The sequence below is a fragment of the Brachycentrus maculatus genome, unplaced genomic scaffold, assembly GCF_059751285.1.
Source record: "Brachycentrus maculatus isolate JH-2025_06_01 unplaced genomic scaffold, ASM5975128v1 h1tg000409l, whole genome shotgun sequence".
Lineage (NCBI taxonomy): Eukaryota > Metazoa > Arthropoda > Insecta > Trichoptera > Brachycentridae > Brachycentrus > Brachycentrus maculatus.
The window spans coordinates 64,850-83,370 of record NW_028281158.1 but is presented as its reverse complement, the minus strand read 5'-3'; the positions used below and the strand labels follow the sequence as shown (position 1 = coordinate 83,370).

The window sequence follows — 18,521 nt, the reverse complement described above, 5'->3', positions numbered from 1 at the left end:
TGAAATTAATGAAAAAAATAGGTGTAAAATATTTAAAATAGTGCGAATACTGGGTGTAAGACAGTATGACTTCATCAGGAATGAGGACGTAAGGAAATGAACGCAGCAGTCTTTTATATCAGAAATCCTTAAAAGGAGAAGATCGACATGATTGGGACACATCCTGAGAATGCCATCTGAGAGCATCGACCCTTAATGTCTCTTCTTCCAACCCTGAGTATCCAAACCTCTGACGGCCATTCACCGACTGCACTCAGCGAAACTTTGGACGTAGGACTGACCTGGAAGAAAGCCAAGAAAATAGTGCATGTCAGGATGGCTTAGAGACGACTTGTAGTTGCCTTATGCTCCATATAAGGAGTGAACATAAATGAAGAAGAGAGATGACTATGTAAAAAACAAATCAAGGTCCCGACGAGATTCGAACTCGTGATCTCCTGTTTACTAGACAGGCGCTTTGACCAACTAAGCCACGGGACCAGTTACTAATTTACTGAAACTAATATATTCATAAATTAGCATTGACAGCGAATTTAACAGCCGTTTTATGCATTGTTTAAGGCGGTTACGTGACAATAAACATTATAATACGTATACTAAGGAATAAAGTAAACCATTAACAGTTAAACGATAGAAAAATGCATATGCTGTAAAGAATAACATCGGTCCCGTGGCTTAGTTGGTCAAAGCGCCTGTCTAGTAAACAGGAGATCACGAGTTCGAATCTCGTCGGGACCTAAATACTTTTTTTTATTATTTATTCTCATGATAATATTTTTTTAAATTAAAATTTAACAAAAAATCTTCATGCTTGTATGCCTCATAAAATGATTGAGTTAATTTAACTGTATGTTTTTAATTTCATTTTTTAAACCGCATTTTAAACAATTAATACTTACAGATTAAAAAATACTTACGATTTGAATGATGTATTTGCCTAAAATTCCTTTATAAAGTGATTTTACACAACGTTATTTGTAGTTTTGAAATAGGAGAACGAAAATTTGGTTATGTAGCACTCTCCCTATCATTATTCATCATTCACTTTTTAGAATACCAGTCACAAATGTTTTAGGTGGTTTTATACAAAACGGACGATGAATGATAAGAAGAATTTTATATTACCATATCGCAAAAATTAAAATGCTTTAAAAATTCTAATTTGTTGGTTTAAATATTGGCTAAAGAAATAATTTGAATATATAAATACAAAATTAAGAAAATAATTAATGATTATATTTAATGAGTATATTTAATGTGGTTTCACCTCTTTTTTTAAAAAACTATTGTGACACGTGTTTCAATGCTAAGTGCACCGACACACGTGTCACAATAGACTTTCATAAAAAGTGGTAATAATCTAGTATTGTAAATATGTACCTATATTACCTCCCACAAAGTGATAAATATTTTTTGACATCTTAACATTGATGAAGTAGAATATGGAAGTCATGTCATTATTATTGTTATTATTTAATAATAATAACTTCTTTAATTGAAGATAATCTAGATTTGTGAACAGGTATTTGGACACACTCAAAATGTTGTAAGTGGTAAATATACTAAGTAAAACATTAATTAAAAATGGTAAATATACGATTAAATTAATAAAGTATACACCTTTATTTATTATTGAGGCTAAACTGGTTTGTGGTATTAAGAAAGCAATTTCGTAGAATTATATTTTGGCATTGATTGAACTAAGATAATGGAAACTCCCAGTGTGCAAAATGCTTTCCTTTTGTCTTCGTTGACTTATTTATAGAAATTCGATGCGGAAAGCATTGGAAAATCGTTCCTCCTTTAAAGAAAATCTGCGGAAAACTAAAAGTTGTTTCTCGTGTGTCTTGTTGTGATTAGTTTGTGTCTTTTGGTAAACTTCGCGACTTGATGTCTGAAAATCCCGCTTGGTTCTAGGAAAGCTTTATCGATCAATGACCGAATTCTCCCTTTGTGCGGTCTAAAGGAATAAATGTTGGAAATTCTTCATTCGCTGGCAATGAAATTTGTTGATAGATTTTTTCCGATTTGGAAAAAAGCTTCCCAAAGTGTTTGATTTAAAGTACAAATTCAACTTTTACATTTAAATTGTACAAAAGCTATTTTCTTATTTCAAATAAGTTTGTTATAAATAAATGTGTTTTTTTAATCTTCCACAGTTCAAATATTTTAAATTTGTGTTGAAACCTTATATCAGATAAATGTTATGCAAATTTTAAACATTTAATTTTTCTTAAAACGTTATTTATTGAAATGGTATTAACTTTATCTCATTAACTCTATGATAATTTAATATCAACCAAAAAAAACTTTTATACAACTTCTTTTAAAGTACGTGAATGCGGCTTGTTTCAATAATTACAGATATTCTCATCAAAAAGTGAAAATACAAAATGATAAATATTTCGAATAATTATTTTTAAATAATCATTTTATTTTCATAAAATATTGTGTCAACTCACACGATAAATAACCTGCTGTTGTGTGCATCCTTATGTATGAATAAATGAAGAAAAAAAAAATTATAATTTAAATTTAATGTCTCATTTTTGTGCATAATCGACTTGTTTTCCAATTAAGGCATACAAAAATATCCTAGTTGAATTCTTGTACTAAAATATCTTTGTTGTTACTATAACGATAGTAAAATATATAAATTTTCACAAAGACATCGTTTTATATGTTCATATAATTATCTTCAAATAGCAGTGCTATTATCAGCACAAAAAAATCAGTACTGGGTTGAACAAGGTAAATTTGTTCGCATTTTATATAAACAAAATAAACTTGCAATCTTTCGGCATTCCCTTTCATCAATCTCACCCACGACGTTAACCTACGCTTCTACCTTCTATCCACCCTGATATTATATACAACTATATATTATACGCCCTTACAAGTATCGTTTATAACAAATATAATAATATTTATACATAACAATATCCCAATGTAAACGTAATCCTAAATAGACATGGCAAACATTGATATTGAGACTTAAGGTAACATTGGGTATAAATATGTTTGTATTATGAATACTTTGAAGGGATATTTCATATTGAGGTTGTATTCTCAGATCATTAGTTTAACCAGAGAAATCCTTGTATGAATTTATAATACGTACCTACTCCATCATGTTAGAGAGAGGACATAATCAGTTTCTACGTTCCCGTCTTCTTTGAGGGTATGCCTTATACCTTTGTCCCGCAAAGTGTGTGCCGCGGCACACTGGTGTACCGTGGTGATTAGTTGGTGTGCCGCGGAACAAGTCTAGTTTTATTTTATTTTATATATTTATGGTTTACAAACAATGAAAAACATATTACATGAAATGAATTACAGTGCAAAACAAAATGTTTGAATGTTTTTCATCAATTAGATGAGAACACAACAAGCTTCCAGAAACAATAAAGGTGCAGGTCAAATACATAAATAAGGAATAGAAATTTGCTTGAAAAAAGGTAATAACAATTGAAAGTAATGAAAAAAAAAATAATTGTTAAAATAAAAAGTGTAATTAAACTATGCTAATAGGGGGTTGAATTAGTTCTCGCCGTTTATAAAAATTTAATATTTCTCTGTGATTTAAATAGATTCCTTTTCGTTTTTTTTGTTTTCCTGTCCCTCGCTGCCTTGAACACCCACGAAACACTTTCAACCGCCTCAAACCGCCTCAAAATTAAGGCTATGGGCCTTGTTAATCGGCAGGGAAACTGGGTCCCGTATGCTCTGAAGGAGAGAGATATGGAAAGGCGACTTTGCATGTGTGATTCACTCTTGCAACGGCATCACAGAAAAGGTTTTTCGCATCGCGTCATCACCAGCGATGAGAAGTGGATCTTCTTCGACAACCCCAAACGCCGCAAAGTCATCTGCCAGCCAGGTCAGCCACTCCCTGCTGAAGCCAGCATTGCAAAACGCAACATTCACAGCTCAAAAACGATGCTTTGCATTTGGTGGGATCAGCAGGGTGTAATTTTTTTCGAGCTTCTCAAAGCAGGCCAACAGTCACAGCAGAGGTTTACAAGCAGCAAATGATCAAACTGAAAACAGTAATTGAAGAAAAACGTCCAGAATACGCAGCCAGGCACGAGTCGAATCTCATTCTGCTCGACAACGCGCGCCCGCATGTTGCCAAAGTGGTAAAAGAACAGATAAACTCCTTTGGCTGGGAGATTCTGTCACACCCGCCCTACTCCCCTGACGTCGCACCATCCGATAATCATCTGTTTCGGTCCATGCAGCATGGATTATTGGGAGAAATTTTCAAAATTTATCGAGAAGTCGAGTTATGGGTTGAAAATTGGATTGCCTCAAAAGACAAGGTTTTCTTTTATAGGGGAATACGACTTCTTCCTGAAAGATGGGCCAAAGTAGTCGAGAAAGAAGGGCAATACTTTTAATAAATTCTTACCTTTAAAAAAAATATATTTTCAATTCAAAATACTACAAAAAACGGCGGGAATTAATTCAACCCCCTAATATATAAGGTACAAAATTCAAGACTCCACCAGATTGGTGAAATCAATTTGAAATTGATTTCACCAATCTGGTAATATACTTCTTGTATTTCTCCGTGCCATCATTTAAAATGTCAATGGTGACATTATCAGTATTTTCTAAATTATTAGACAACCTAGAAATGGAGTTAAAGTGTGCCATATTATTGTTATGTACTGGGAGAGAAAATGTGTTGTGCCTTCTTAATCGTGAAAATAACACAATTGCTCCAAATTTTAATTGCCTGTACTAATTTAAGTAGGCTCCCATTTCACATTAAACATGTGAAATATATTACCTATATGAAAATGTGAAAATATTACCTATATGAAACATGTGAAATAAATTACATGGTAAATATATAACCATGATATGGTAAATATGCACTTCTGAAATTTCTTAACTTAGTAGGTGTACCTTGAATAGAAAAAGTTTTCGGAACATTGCCTTATGCAATGGTGATCACTCCTGAGCATGTGTTTCAAGTGTCATCTTGTAGGCCTGAAGATGTAATTTTAATTCAGAAAATTACTTATTACATCAAATATTGATACAACCCAATATAGCTAGTTTATCGACAGCAAAGGATGAAAAATAATTTGGTGCATGTTTAACCTCGGCTCGTACCGCATGTTTGTGATGAAACCTTTAGTGCATGTTGGTCTTCGGTTGACCAAAAATCGCATGTGTTAAACATTTTGTGTAGTTTCAAGTGTGTAAATAGTGCTATGGTAGTGAAGGGTAGTATTGCTTGCATGCTGTGGTAGTGATTGTCCTGATGAAGAGACGGGTACATCTCGAAACAGGTAGACCAAAGAGGTTTTATATTTATATTTTTAATATTTTTGTAAAAAAAAAAATAAGTACAAAATGATTTTTCACAATTTTTTGAGTATGTCCAAATACTTGTTCATAAACCTAGGTTTTCTCCTCCTTGGAGTTATTTTTCCTTTTTTTTTAAATATCTTAACAAAGATGAAGAGGAATATAGAAGTCTGGGCATTTAAAGGGTTTATGACCTTTCAAAAGCTAGTAATGTGGAAGTTTCCCACTTAGGTATTTTTATTTTATTAATATTGTTGACATCTCAATAGATGTCTATCGTAGGTAAGGCTTATGACCTGTCAAAGCCTGGTAACATTTTGCTAACATCAAGTGTTAAAATATGTGCTCACAAATCTGGATTTCTCCACTAAGGAGTTATTTATAAAAATTTTAACATTTCAACAATAGTGAAGAAAAATATGGAATCCTGGGTATTTACAGGTCTTACAGTCTGTCATACACTAATTACCAGCTTATGTCATGTCACTAGCCCGTAAATACCCAGTTAACATATTCTTCTTCATCTATGTTGAGATGTTGATTTGCAACAAAAAAAAAAATATATTTTTTTAATAAATTATTTTTCTTACACCTCTTCATAACAACACTGCTGACAATTCGTCGGCAGTTCTCGTTAGAACTTCAGGACGCGGATCTGACTTGGGAGGACGCAAGGGAGCTGGCAGCCGATAGAAAAGCCTGGAGACAGTTTGTGGACTAAATATGCTAAATCTAGGGAGCGGATGTGGTTTAATTAAATAATTCTTCATAACAATATCGACTAACGTATTTCCAATAACGCGATTAGCATTTCAAAAACAATATGGGAGCATTTATATTCTCAACCCGCGCTATTTTCCAATCGTCAAATTAGTTTCTTAACTTTCTTAGCTAAGAGCCCTTCTCTCTAATGGATAATAAATCCAAGTCTTCGGCATATAACCTTTGAAATTTAGCTTACCCCGTACTGATCATCCAAAAATAGCACGTGATCTAAAGGGGGGTACAAAAAGACCCCCGTTCAAATTTGTGTGGAAATCGTAGTACGCAGCTCGTAGCAAGCACCAACTCACCATAGACAACTGAGTCATAGATTTCATGTCTGTTCCATAACTTATTATTATTATTATTTAAAACACTCTTTTTATCATCCATTGTTAACCTTGTGTAATACCACTTTTATAAACACTCATTTGTGACTACCGGTTTAGAAAAATTATTCCATCATCAGGTCATTAAAATGGAATAATTATGATTTGACATTTGTTTTAAAAATACATTTTTGAAATAGAGAAAGACGACAAATGAATTACAATGGGAATATTTTCAAAAGTGGACTCGAACAATGTATTATAAGGAGAATGTTTTATTACCATACCACAAAGTCTTTAATCAATTCTTTTAAAACACAAAATAAATTATTATTTAATTGTACTAACAAGATTTAAATTAAATTTTATTGAAAGGTAAAAAAATATATCTTATATAAATTTAAAATATGTTGCAATAAGACTTTTTTTGCCACCATAACGTTATGGCGACAAGAAAATAAAGTCTTATTAGCATTCGATCAGGTATGCCAAATACTTGAAAGTGGTCAGGTTAGGAGTCGTAACAATCGGCGGGTATGTATGAGGAGATGCATGAACGTGGAAGAGGCGAAGAATGTTTGCAAGGACAGAGTGGTGTGGCGCTCTATTCTCTCTGCCTACCCCTGCGGGGAAGCGGCGTGATGGTTAGTTAGTTAGTTAGTTAGCATTCGCTTCTATTATCTCAACTAGCGATAGAATAAATATTATCATTTACAAGGGCAGTATTTTGAAGGTAAAGAAAACTAAAACTAATAAAACAGTTTCTGCTCAATAAAAAGCTAATATTATCTCACCAATAGATGTCTCTAGTGAAGGTGATTCAAAAACAATATTTCGAACTTGGTTTATATATATAGATCGTCCAAGAATTTGAGTAGTGTGGTTGTCAATAATGGGCAGAATTGGTGAATGTTACACGTGTGTAAAGTGATCACTTAAACCAGCCTATGACGGTCGTCAGCCCCGTAAATGCCTAAATTTCTATATTTTTATTCATCTTTCATGAGATGTTAAAAAATAATATGATATATAACTCCTATAATTGGAGATAATATAGATTTGTGAACAAGTATTTGGACACACTCAAAATGTATGTCAATAATATATGTTGACGTTCAACAATTAAATCGTTCACTTCACAGTCTGAATAAAAAGAACATAATTCACGTTATGCATTTAAATAAAGAAACAATACTTATACTCGTACTACAAATAGTAGTCAATATATATTTTTTAAGTGGGAAAAACGTTGTTTGGAAAAAGATGCTTCAATTTGTTGTCTCTTATCTAATGAAATGTTTTTATTTAATAAGTCTATTTTACGTAATGCTATTTTAGTTTTGTAATAGAAGTATCCAGACCGTTAAACCATTTAATACTCAAGAGACTGAATCCAATTACGTTTAAACTTGTATTACATACATAGTTTTCAGATGTTATTGCTGTCAGCTTTATTCTGAAAACATGCCATTTAAATTTACTGTTGATATAATAAAAATGTTCCCAGTGTATTGAAAAAATCAGTAACTATAAAAATCTTCTAAAAAATATTGACAAATGGAGTTTTTAAATTATATTTTATAAATTATTTGTTTATATAATTTATTTTTGAAGCACTTACTCTGCAATTTTCCACATTAAAAATTAAAATGTAACTTTGTTTTAAAATCACTGTAAAAATTTTATTATAACTTAATTATACGGTTTCGAAACCGGTAGACATTACAATTTAATTATAATACAATATTTATAGAGATTTTGAAAAAAAGTTACTTTTTACTTTATATTATTTGTATACGTTTATACAGTAAATTAAATTGAGTGGCAAAAAACTCTTGTGTATAATATTCAACCCTGTTCGAGTACTGAACTAATATGTCTTCGAAACCGGTAGACATTATAATTTAGTTACAATAAAATATTTGTAGTGATTTTAAAACAAAGTTACATTTGAATTATATATTTTTTGGATACGTTTATACAGTAAATTAAATTGAGTGGCAAACACCTCTTGTGTATAATATTCCACCCTGTTCGAGTACTGAACTAATAGGCCGTCTATAAAGGCATTAACACGAGAAACGAAGTAACAGTCATTCACGTGCCTTTTGCGAGGCCTTCCTTTTGTATTATTTGTGTCCCATTAATGAAACTCAAGTGGAAAGTCAACATTACACGGGGCGACTTCAAAGAATTGCGCTTCGCTTGATAAAACAAATTGAACATTTCCAATTAGGCCCCAGTTTGTGGGACTACAAATTAAAGATTTCAGTATTTTTTCGGTAGATCCGAATATACAAGCTTTTTTGCATTTGAAAACCACTAAATGAAAGCCTTTTTAAGGGCCAGTATTTTTCAAAACCATGATCCAAACAGCTGAAATAAATTAAGAACGATTGAAGCAAAGAAAATCTAAGAGAAAACCAACAGTGTCTAAAATTTAAGATCTCAACATGGATGGCAAAATTTGGAAATCTGAGTATTAATGATCCGACATAGGCTGGTTTAAGTGGTCATTTTATACATACGTCACGTTCACCATTCTACCCATGATTGACTACCAAACTACTCAATTTTTTGTAAATCATATTTACATCATATAATTTACATATTGTTTACGTGTGAATTCTCTGTTGCATTTATGGTTGATCTAAGTAAGATTTTTATACCAAGCAGAGAACGTTATTGAAATATTTGCAAGACTCCGAATCGTCAACATACTAGGAAACGCAAGAACACATAATTTTAATATTTAAAAAACCTGTTATTTAACTAGTTATTTTATTGGAAACGTTGTGATCGTATGTGTGTTTAAAATTTGATCGCGATCGGTTTAAAACTTCAACAAATTAAGATTTGTTACAAATTGATATTTTTATTTTTATTTGTATAGATGTATGTACCTAGTCAAAAAAACAAAACAAACTAACTGTGAGTAACTTTTGAGTTTTTCAATGTTTTAGAATTAGTACATAAACCCTTATGATGACAAGGTTCTTGTCGAAACTGGTTGGAAACACTGTAACAATCAAAAGTGGTTAAAAACAAAGTTGTTTTATTTTATAAAGTTTGTAAAATGTGCCACAAAGTATATGCGAGAAATATTCAAGAAAAAAAAACAAACACTGAATAAACACAAAAAAATATTGTTCTAGGTCCCGACGAGATTCGAACTCGTGATCTCCTGTTTACTAGACAGGCGCTTTGACCAACTAAGCCACGGGACCAGTTACGCATTTATTGAAAATAACAAAATAAAATGTCCTTAAATAATATTAACGACTTGTTTATTACCATTTTATGCATTAGCTAAGGCGACACCTAAATCACTAGTATAAAAATCCATTAACAGTTTTGACATCGACATAAAATAGCATTTGCTCGTGACAAATTGCATAGCGTGCGAATCCAAATGCAACGTTGTGTCAAATTTCAAAGCTTCTTCTTCTTCTCCTTTTAGATCCTAATGATCTGTTTGTCCCTCCGCTTGTCACTCTGAGGACGTTGACTCCCAGCTATTTTTCCACCTTGTTGAAGGTCTACCTGGGGGTCTGCGTCCTTCAGAGTTTCCTTGAAGGGCGATACGTGGAAGTCTGTCTTCTGACATTCTGCTTATATGTTCATTCCAGTATCGCCTTCGTTGTCGTCCCCACCTCACGATATCTTACGCATGCTCCGGATATCGGTGTTTCTTACTCTTTTTTAAATTTATATAAATAAAACAACTTTGTTTTTAACCACTTTTATTCGTACGTTTTTTTCTCCTATCGGTTTTGACAATAACTTTGTCACCTGATGATGATGGACTTAGCCCTGATGGGTTAACCATGTACTCCTGATGACAAGGTTCTTTTCGAAACCGGTAAGAGAAAATAAAACAGTAAAAAAGTGGTTAAAAACAAAGTTGTTTTATTTTTATAAAATTAATAAAATGTGCAACAAAGTATCTGCGGAAAACATTCAAGAAATTATTTATTTATTTAAGTCTCAATCTTCCCTTGTACCGCTCAATAAACCAGCAAAGTCTAACTGGACTTCAATTTGGAAGCACAGCATAAAGAGACCAAGAAGTTTATTGTATAGAAATTCCCTTGCATAATGAATAATGTATGGGCGGGAGGCAGCTTCGGTGCCTAGATGAATATGCATTAGTTATTCTTTCGAGATCTTACTAATGGAACAACCGATTCCCTCATCGGACTAAATATTCTGGAATACTCATAGAATTGGCGAGAAAGGTGAGATAAGCTAATTGTATGTACGACTTCCCACAATCGTTGCTAGTTTTAAAAATACAAACACTTTTTAAAACTTATTTTTATTATTCCCTTACCGGTATAAATATTATAAAATACTCATAGAATTGCCGAGAAATGTGACATTAGCTCACTGCTAATACGATTTATACTTTTTAAAAATACGAATACTTTTTGATAACTGATTCCTTTACCGGTTGAAATATTCTGAAATCCTCATTGAACTGCCCAAAAACGAAAGATAATCTAATCATATGTACGACTTCCCGCAATCGTTGCTAGTTTTGAAAATACAAATACTTTTTGAAAACTATTCCATTACCAGTCTAAATATTCTGAAGTCCTGATCGAATTGCCCAAAAAAAGCGATACAAGGTATTTGTATGAACGACTTTCCACAATCGATGCTTGTTAAAAAAATACAAATAATTTTTCAAATTTGTTACCCTTTTCCTTCTTTTTCTTCTTCTTCAAAACCCTTATCCGCACCCCAATATTGCATAGGGCACTTCATCTAATAAACGCAGTTTTATCTTGATCGTTAACACATGAAGAAAAGGTAATCAGCCCTCCGCTTCAGGTACCAGTCCAGGGTAATATTGAATGATTATAAGATTGAAAAAATACTTATTTATCTGCCCCCCCTCCCTGGGAATCGAACTCGGGAACTTCAGTACGGTAGCTGAGCATGCTGAAAATTTCACTACGGAGGCGGAAAAATACGATAATAATTTATGTTGAATATTTACAACAGTATGAAATATATATTGTTTTTTTACCTACATAGATATTGGTTATAGCTCATAAAAATGTTGATAACGCACTCCATTATTTGTAAGGAAAAACATAAAATATACAAGCTCAGGTGCAGGAAAAATTTGCACTATACCACGTCGAGTTGCAGGCTTACTTAGGATATGAAATGTTTTCATCAAGGAATAACAGCTTGAACCACATCCTATACAATTTCATTCTAAAACTCTAGACCTATGTGCAATATAAGTACATGTAAAAAAGAAGGTATAATTTGTAAATACATGCAAATTATATTATATGTTGACATCTCAACAAAAATGAAGAAGAATATGAAAGTCTGGGTATTTACGCAGCTTACGACCGTCATAAGCTGATTTAAGTGATCACTTTACACACTTTACATACTTGGATACTGGAATGATCATGTAAATAGAATGTCAGATGACAGACTTCTACGTGTCCCCTTCAAGGAATCCCTGAAGGACTCAGACTCCCAGGCAGACCTCCAAAAAGGTGGAAAGACAGCTGGGAGTCAACATCCTAAGAGCTACAAGCGAGGCACAAACAGATCCTTAGGGTCTAGATAAAGAAGAAGAAGAAGAAGACTTTACACACTTGTAATATTCACCAATCCTACCCATGATTGACAAGCACATTACTCAAATTCTTGGAAGTTCTACATAAATGATCCTATTATTTATAGAACTTTAGATATTTCTAGCGAAATTCCAGTGATTGAAGAACAATGTTTCGAAATTGGATCATATATATAGAACTTCCAAAAATTTGTGTAGTGTAGTTGTCAATCATGGGTAGAATTGTCGAATGTTACACGTGTGTTAAGTGACGGACGTAACATAAGTAAATTTCGTATAAGCATACAGATTAAATATACCACCACGCCGTTTCTCCGCTTGGGTAGGTAGAGAGAATAGAACGCCACACCAATTAGTCTTTGCAAACAATCTGTGCCTCTTCTGGATTAATGCATCTTCTCCTTCATGCCTGCCTATTATTTTGACTCCTAACTTAACCACTTTGAAATTCTTGATCATGCCCTACACCACATCTCTGTATAAAATGATCACTTAAAACAGCCTATGACATGTCGTAAGCCATGTAAATACTCAGACTTCTTGTTTCTGATCAATCCATGTGTATGTGAAGTATCAATATTAATAATAATAATAAAAAAATATAATTAAAATGTATCTTTGTTTTAAAATCACATTTTATAAAGTGATTTAAAAAAATGTTTTAATTATTAAATGGAAAATCACAATGTTTTGCTTCAGATATCAATTATAATTAACTTTTATTTCTATAAGTAATATGTAAGTACTGGTTATGCAACTCCAAGTGCCCTAGCCGTTGAAGCTTGTATTTTTTCCAACACATTGTTCTTCGTAGATTTCCTTTGCACATTGAAATCATTTTCAAAATTCAAATTTCCTAGACTCTGAGCTTCTTCACTAACATCATCCACTTTATTGTATTTCACTTTAAAATTCAACTATCGGGGGCACAAGACTGATCACGTTGCGTTGATACAATTGAGGGTCAAATTAGCATTGTGACTCTATGCACCATGAAGTCCGAATAGGGATTAAAGAAGAAATAATATTTATTTTTGATTAAATCATGTAAATGTACACTATCAATAAAATATATTAATTAAAAAAATTAATATATTTTTTTTATTTACGTTTTACTTGGTAAATACCACTGTTTCTAAAAATGTGTTGTGAAATGTGTTTCGATGCTTTCCACATCATTTTATAAACACATATCACATTATTTTTTGACATCTCATCAAAGATGAAGAAGAATATGGAAGTCTGGGCATTTACGGGGCTGACGACCATCATAGGCTGGTTTAAGTGATCACTTTACACACGTGTAACATTCACCAATTCTACCCATTATTGACAACCACACTACTCAAATTCTTGGAAGTTCTACATATATATATGAACCAATTTAGAAACCTTGTTCTTGAATCACTAGAACTTCACTAGAGACATCTATTGGTGAGATGTAAAGAAGCTTTTTACTAAGCAGAAACTCTTATATTAGTATGTGAGATCCCGTAAATGCCCAGACTTCCATATTCTTCTTCATCTTTGATGAGAAGTCAAAAAATAATATGAAAATAACTCCTGTAATTGGAGATAATCCAGATTTTGAGAACAAGTATTTGGACACACTCAAAATGTTGTAAACACATATCACGATAGATTTTAAGAAATAGTGGCATTTACCAAGATTCCAATTAAAAATGGATAGATATTGCCACAAACTGTTTAAACGTTTTTTAAACTTAATTTTCAAAACTTTACATTTTCACCACAGGAAGAGAATTCCGGTTGGCGGATAAACTACCGCATCCGGGACGGCGAAGGCTTTGTAAAACTGCACCGGAAGTCTGGATCCGGGTGAGGAAACCGGAAGCGTTCATATTCATATATCCGTAGAGGTGCTAAACGTACCGCTTAGTCATGCACTTTGTGTTAGGTTCGACACTTGCATATTTATTACTACTTTTAATACTATCATCACGCCGTTTCAGTGCAAAGATGATAGAACGCCACACCTTTTCTGACATACACTACTAATTTCCTTCACATCCATATATCTAAGTGTATATATGAGTTTTCCGAAGCGGGATTCTTCTTCACCTTTAAGTCTTCTTGCTTACTTTTAATATATACGCCTTGAATATTGTTTGTTATGTATATATATTATTTCTTTGTTGAATAAATTTAATTATTGTTGTTATTGTTGAATCTAGTCATACAAGCCTTCTGGTTACGTAGATTTTTAACATAACCTGTTATAAGGCTCTCTTTAACCTAAAATCTGGTCTTGTTTAAAGTCTACGTAACCGGAGGGTATACATGACTAGAAGTATGGACGTGCAGGAAGCCAGGAGTGCGAAGGACATAATACCGAACCCTCTTCTAGTAGAACGGAAGGTTTGTTGACGACAGTCAGTTGTATAGTCAACAGTCCTGAGGAGTTCTACATGCTTTCATCCCAGCAATAAGCTAATGCTGAGTAATATCTGATTAGCTCTCATTAGTTTATCCCTGCTTTATCTTACACAGATTAAAATGAATCGTGTTTTTCAACTAGAAGAAACCAAAATTCACTTAATGACCTATAAACCTTGTACATAATAAAAAGAAGGAAAAAAGTAGACTGAATGCAGTCAAAATGCGATCTCTCAGAAGAATGTGCGACAATATGATGTATGATAGATGTTATATTATAGAAGTTAGTTTTCATTTATTTTTTTATTTTTTTTTAAATTTTTTTTTTCGACATCTCATCAAATATGAAGAAAAATATGGGAGTCTGGGCATTTACGGGGCTGACGACCATCATAGGATGGTACATGTGTAACATTCACCAATTCTACCCATTATTGACAACCACTCCACTCAAATTCTTGGAAGTTCTATATAAATGAACCAATTTAGAATTCTTGTTCTTGAATTACTAGAACTTCACTAGGGACATCCATTGATGATATGAAAAGACGCTTTTTACTGAGCAGAAACTCTTATATTAGTATGTGAGGTCCGAATTCTGGATTATAATCACACACATGAGAAACGCCAGAAAATAACATTATCACATAAACCAGCCTATGACGGTCGTCAGACCCGTAAATGCCCAGACTTCCATATTCTTCTTCATATTTTTATTTTTAATTTTTGTTTAAAATGGTTGAAAGACACTACCCTTCTCTTAAATCATACATAATGTGTTTAACATGTCTCTCTTACCACCAAAATTTATTATTAATGTTTATAATATGTGTGTTCGTTGTTCATCTCTTGACCCGTCAGTAAGCGGTTAGTTAATGAGAGGGTGTTGCATCTCTTCGTCAGCATCCGTATTCATTTTCCACCCAGGAATTTGTAATTATTAAAAGGAATTCTGCGGACCCTACAAAGAAATGCTTGCTAAATACACAATCCGTTATTAATCTCAGGAATGAGCGAAATACATATACTTCGATATACTTTTCATTACTATATTACTAATTGATTCGGCATTAACTCTGTGGAATGACATGATTATTTTATTAAAATTAAACACTTGAATGAGTTTAATTTATATGTACGACTAGTTTCGAAAACGACAGATGTTTCAGTTTTAATTTGTACCAGAAGCTAAAAAACATCTTGTTTAGTTTTAATTTGTACCAGAAGATGAAAACATCTGTCGTTTTCGAAACTAGTCGTATATATAAAAAAAAATCATTAAAGTGGTATATTCAAGTATTTAATTATAATAAAATAATCTTATTACTATCGTAGGGTGTTTCAAGTGTATATTTTCAATGTAAAATACATTATAATACATGTAAATAGCTTTATAAGTAAGTTAGGCCGTTTGTGCACTACACGGAATTTTACCGTCCGGCATTTCAGTTAGCGTGATAAAACGATGATTGGCTTGTGCTTTTGTCCATCTTTCTTCGGATCGGTGCTCTTGATCGGTGCGTGAACACGTTGCGAGTAAATTCGACCACTCTAAGCTGTTGTAGCCGCTTTTATTTTTCAAAACCGGACTGCCGGACGGTAAAATTCCGTGTAGTGCATAAGCGGCTTTAGAGTCATTGAATTGTATAAACTCATGCCTTTATCGATTTTCACTAATGAATTACTTGAAATTAAAGCAACTTTTAACACAAATAGTAAATCCAACCACGAGTGTGTATTAGCTATAACACTTAAGTGTTAGTGTTGGAGTCTTAGTAGGGACAAGAAAAGCGGTGTTGCATCAGCCGTAGCTAGATTTCAAAGTTACTTGTACGTTAGGTATTTCTTATAATAAAATAACTATGTAACTGTTTCCACATATACATATTTTATGTGACACATGTAAATGTTCAATATTACATTCTCTGCTTACTCCGGCATAACATATAACAACGGAATTATATACGTAGTAAAAGCAGCAACAGTTAAATTTATAAATCATACTTTCCAGTCCAAATACTTGTTTAGAAATGTGGATTTTCTTCAGAAGTTATTTTTATATTTTCACAAATCGTCTAGTGTAGTTGTCAATCATGGGTAGAATGTTGAATATTTTACGTGTGTAATCACTTGACAAGACTATAATAGGTCATAATCCCTGTAAAAACTCAGAATCCTACATTTATCATGTTGAGATGCCAAAAAGGCATATTATTTAAATCCAAAAAAACCTAAATTCTACTAATAATTTATTTAATAATATATTGTTTCAAAATTCTTCACCTTTGCTTTCCATTTTTCCATTGTTTTCAAACTCCGTCCCTTGACTAACCCCTTCCCCTTACTTTCCCCTCTCCTTATTTATAGAACAATTTTATATTTTATATTTTAGTTATTATACAGACCTGAATGATGGAAGTTTAACTTCTGAAACATGTAGTCTATAATAAAACTCAAGTGGTAAAAAACAAGTGTTTTCTTTAATCATTATTTTTTTAAATTAAAGTTTTCCTGGGATAACTAATTATATTATCAAAATAAAATACATGTGTTGAGTTTATTAATGTAAACCCAACTTGTTTCGAGATCAATCATCTTTACTTTTTGAAACTAGTCTTGTTTACATTAATAAACTCAAAAATGGTCTTAAACAAGTGTTTATTTTATAGAGCATAATAAAAAATGCTTAACATAATGGAATGCTTTAGATAAAAGGTTTATTGTTGCATATAATAGAAACATTCTTTTACGAACCATTGATTTGAAAATATAAAAAACAACTTGATTTTTATAAGGGAAGGTTCCTCTTATCCCCTTTTGATCGAATGGGTTGCTATATCAACCGCGCTGAACCTAAATACACCCTTATTTACCTGATTAATTCACTAGAGACTTGTAAATAAAATACCAAAATAGTTTGAATTTATTTAGGTTAAAAATGCGTACAAAACAAAGTATTCTCGTTTATCAAATTTAAAGGATTGATTATAATAAAGAAATTTGTGTCAAGTTATAATTTGTTTCGTTTTGTTTAAAAATAATAAGATATTTTCATTAGTCACCGCTTGCTTTAAAATTTTGATAAAATTTTGTATTTTTTCATGTAATTGGTTATGAATGTTACGTCATTTAACCAGGGGTAGACACAGATTTTGTATTGAAATCAAATCAATAAATGTAGGTACAAAATATTTATGTATATATTGGCGGGGTTTTTAAGAATCAGAATTTGTGTCGGGTTGTGGTCCCGTGGTTAGTGTTGCGGACTCTTACGTCAGAGTTCCTCGGTTCAAACCCACTCCACCACAATTTGATACCTATTTCTAATAATGAATCGATTGGGCTAACAGAAATAGTATGAAATTGAAATATCTGTGTAAATAATAAAAACACAAATATTTACCTTAAAAAAAATAATGTCTTCAATCCGTCCAAAATATCTTCCCTGTTTACATGCGCGTTTTTGATTAGTTGGTTTATTTAGATCATTTATTAAAAACAAACTTTTGACTTTGATTAAACATTAGGAATCCAAATTCAGATAAAAGAATTTGATACAAAAAAACCTTTTTTTAAATGTATATGTTAATTTTTATGTTAAAAACCCTGCTTCGATGATTATGTAAAAACTTGGTTAATTTGTATATATTTATAATAGTAACACAAACATAAACTTGATAATTTACTTACTTTTTTTAATATTGTGTTGATTTTCTTTATTTATAATCTTACATATCAGGAGTACAACTTAACTAAATCATTAAACAAATTTAAAAAAAACAGTTTTTTTCCACAAAAACAAATCTTTAAAAAATCTGCCTTAATGATGAAGTAAAATCTTAGTTTCTTTAAATTAATCTTATCTTCCTAGTGATATTAAATTACTTTTTACGTTTTTTTACTTATTTTTTAAAAAAAATGCAATGATGATTTTTATATTAACTATCTTAAATATCAGGAGCCTAACGTGTCAAAATTAACAGGAAAATCAATTTCTTTATAAAATCTGCTTCAACGAAAAAGTCAAAACTTGGTTTTTTGTTATTTTTTCATCATTCTAGTGATATTAAATTCTTGACGAAAATTTATAAATTTATGGACTG

General features: G+C 32.0%; 3 non-coding genes across 3 annotated transcripts; 1 reads left to right on the top strand and 2 right to left on the bottom strand.

Moving 5' to 3' along the window:
• Positions 1 to 406: 406 nt before the first annotated feature.
• TRNAT-AGU (transfer RNA threonine (anticodon AGU)) lies at positions 407 to 480 on the bottom strand. The gene has a single exon. It is a non-coding gene; the product is annotated as a tRNA-Thr (tRNA).
• Positions 481 to 664: 184 nt separating this feature from the next.
• Positions 665 to 738, top strand: TRNAT-AGU (transfer RNA threonine (anticodon AGU)). The gene has a single exon. It is a non-coding gene; the product is annotated as a tRNA-Thr (tRNA).
• Positions 739 to 9,566: 8,828 nt separating this feature from the next.
• TRNAT-AGU (transfer RNA threonine (anticodon AGU)) lies at positions 9,567 to 9,640 on the bottom strand. The gene has a single exon. It is a non-coding gene; the product is annotated as a tRNA-Thr (tRNA).
• Positions 9,641 to 18,521: the final 8,881 nt, after the last annotated feature.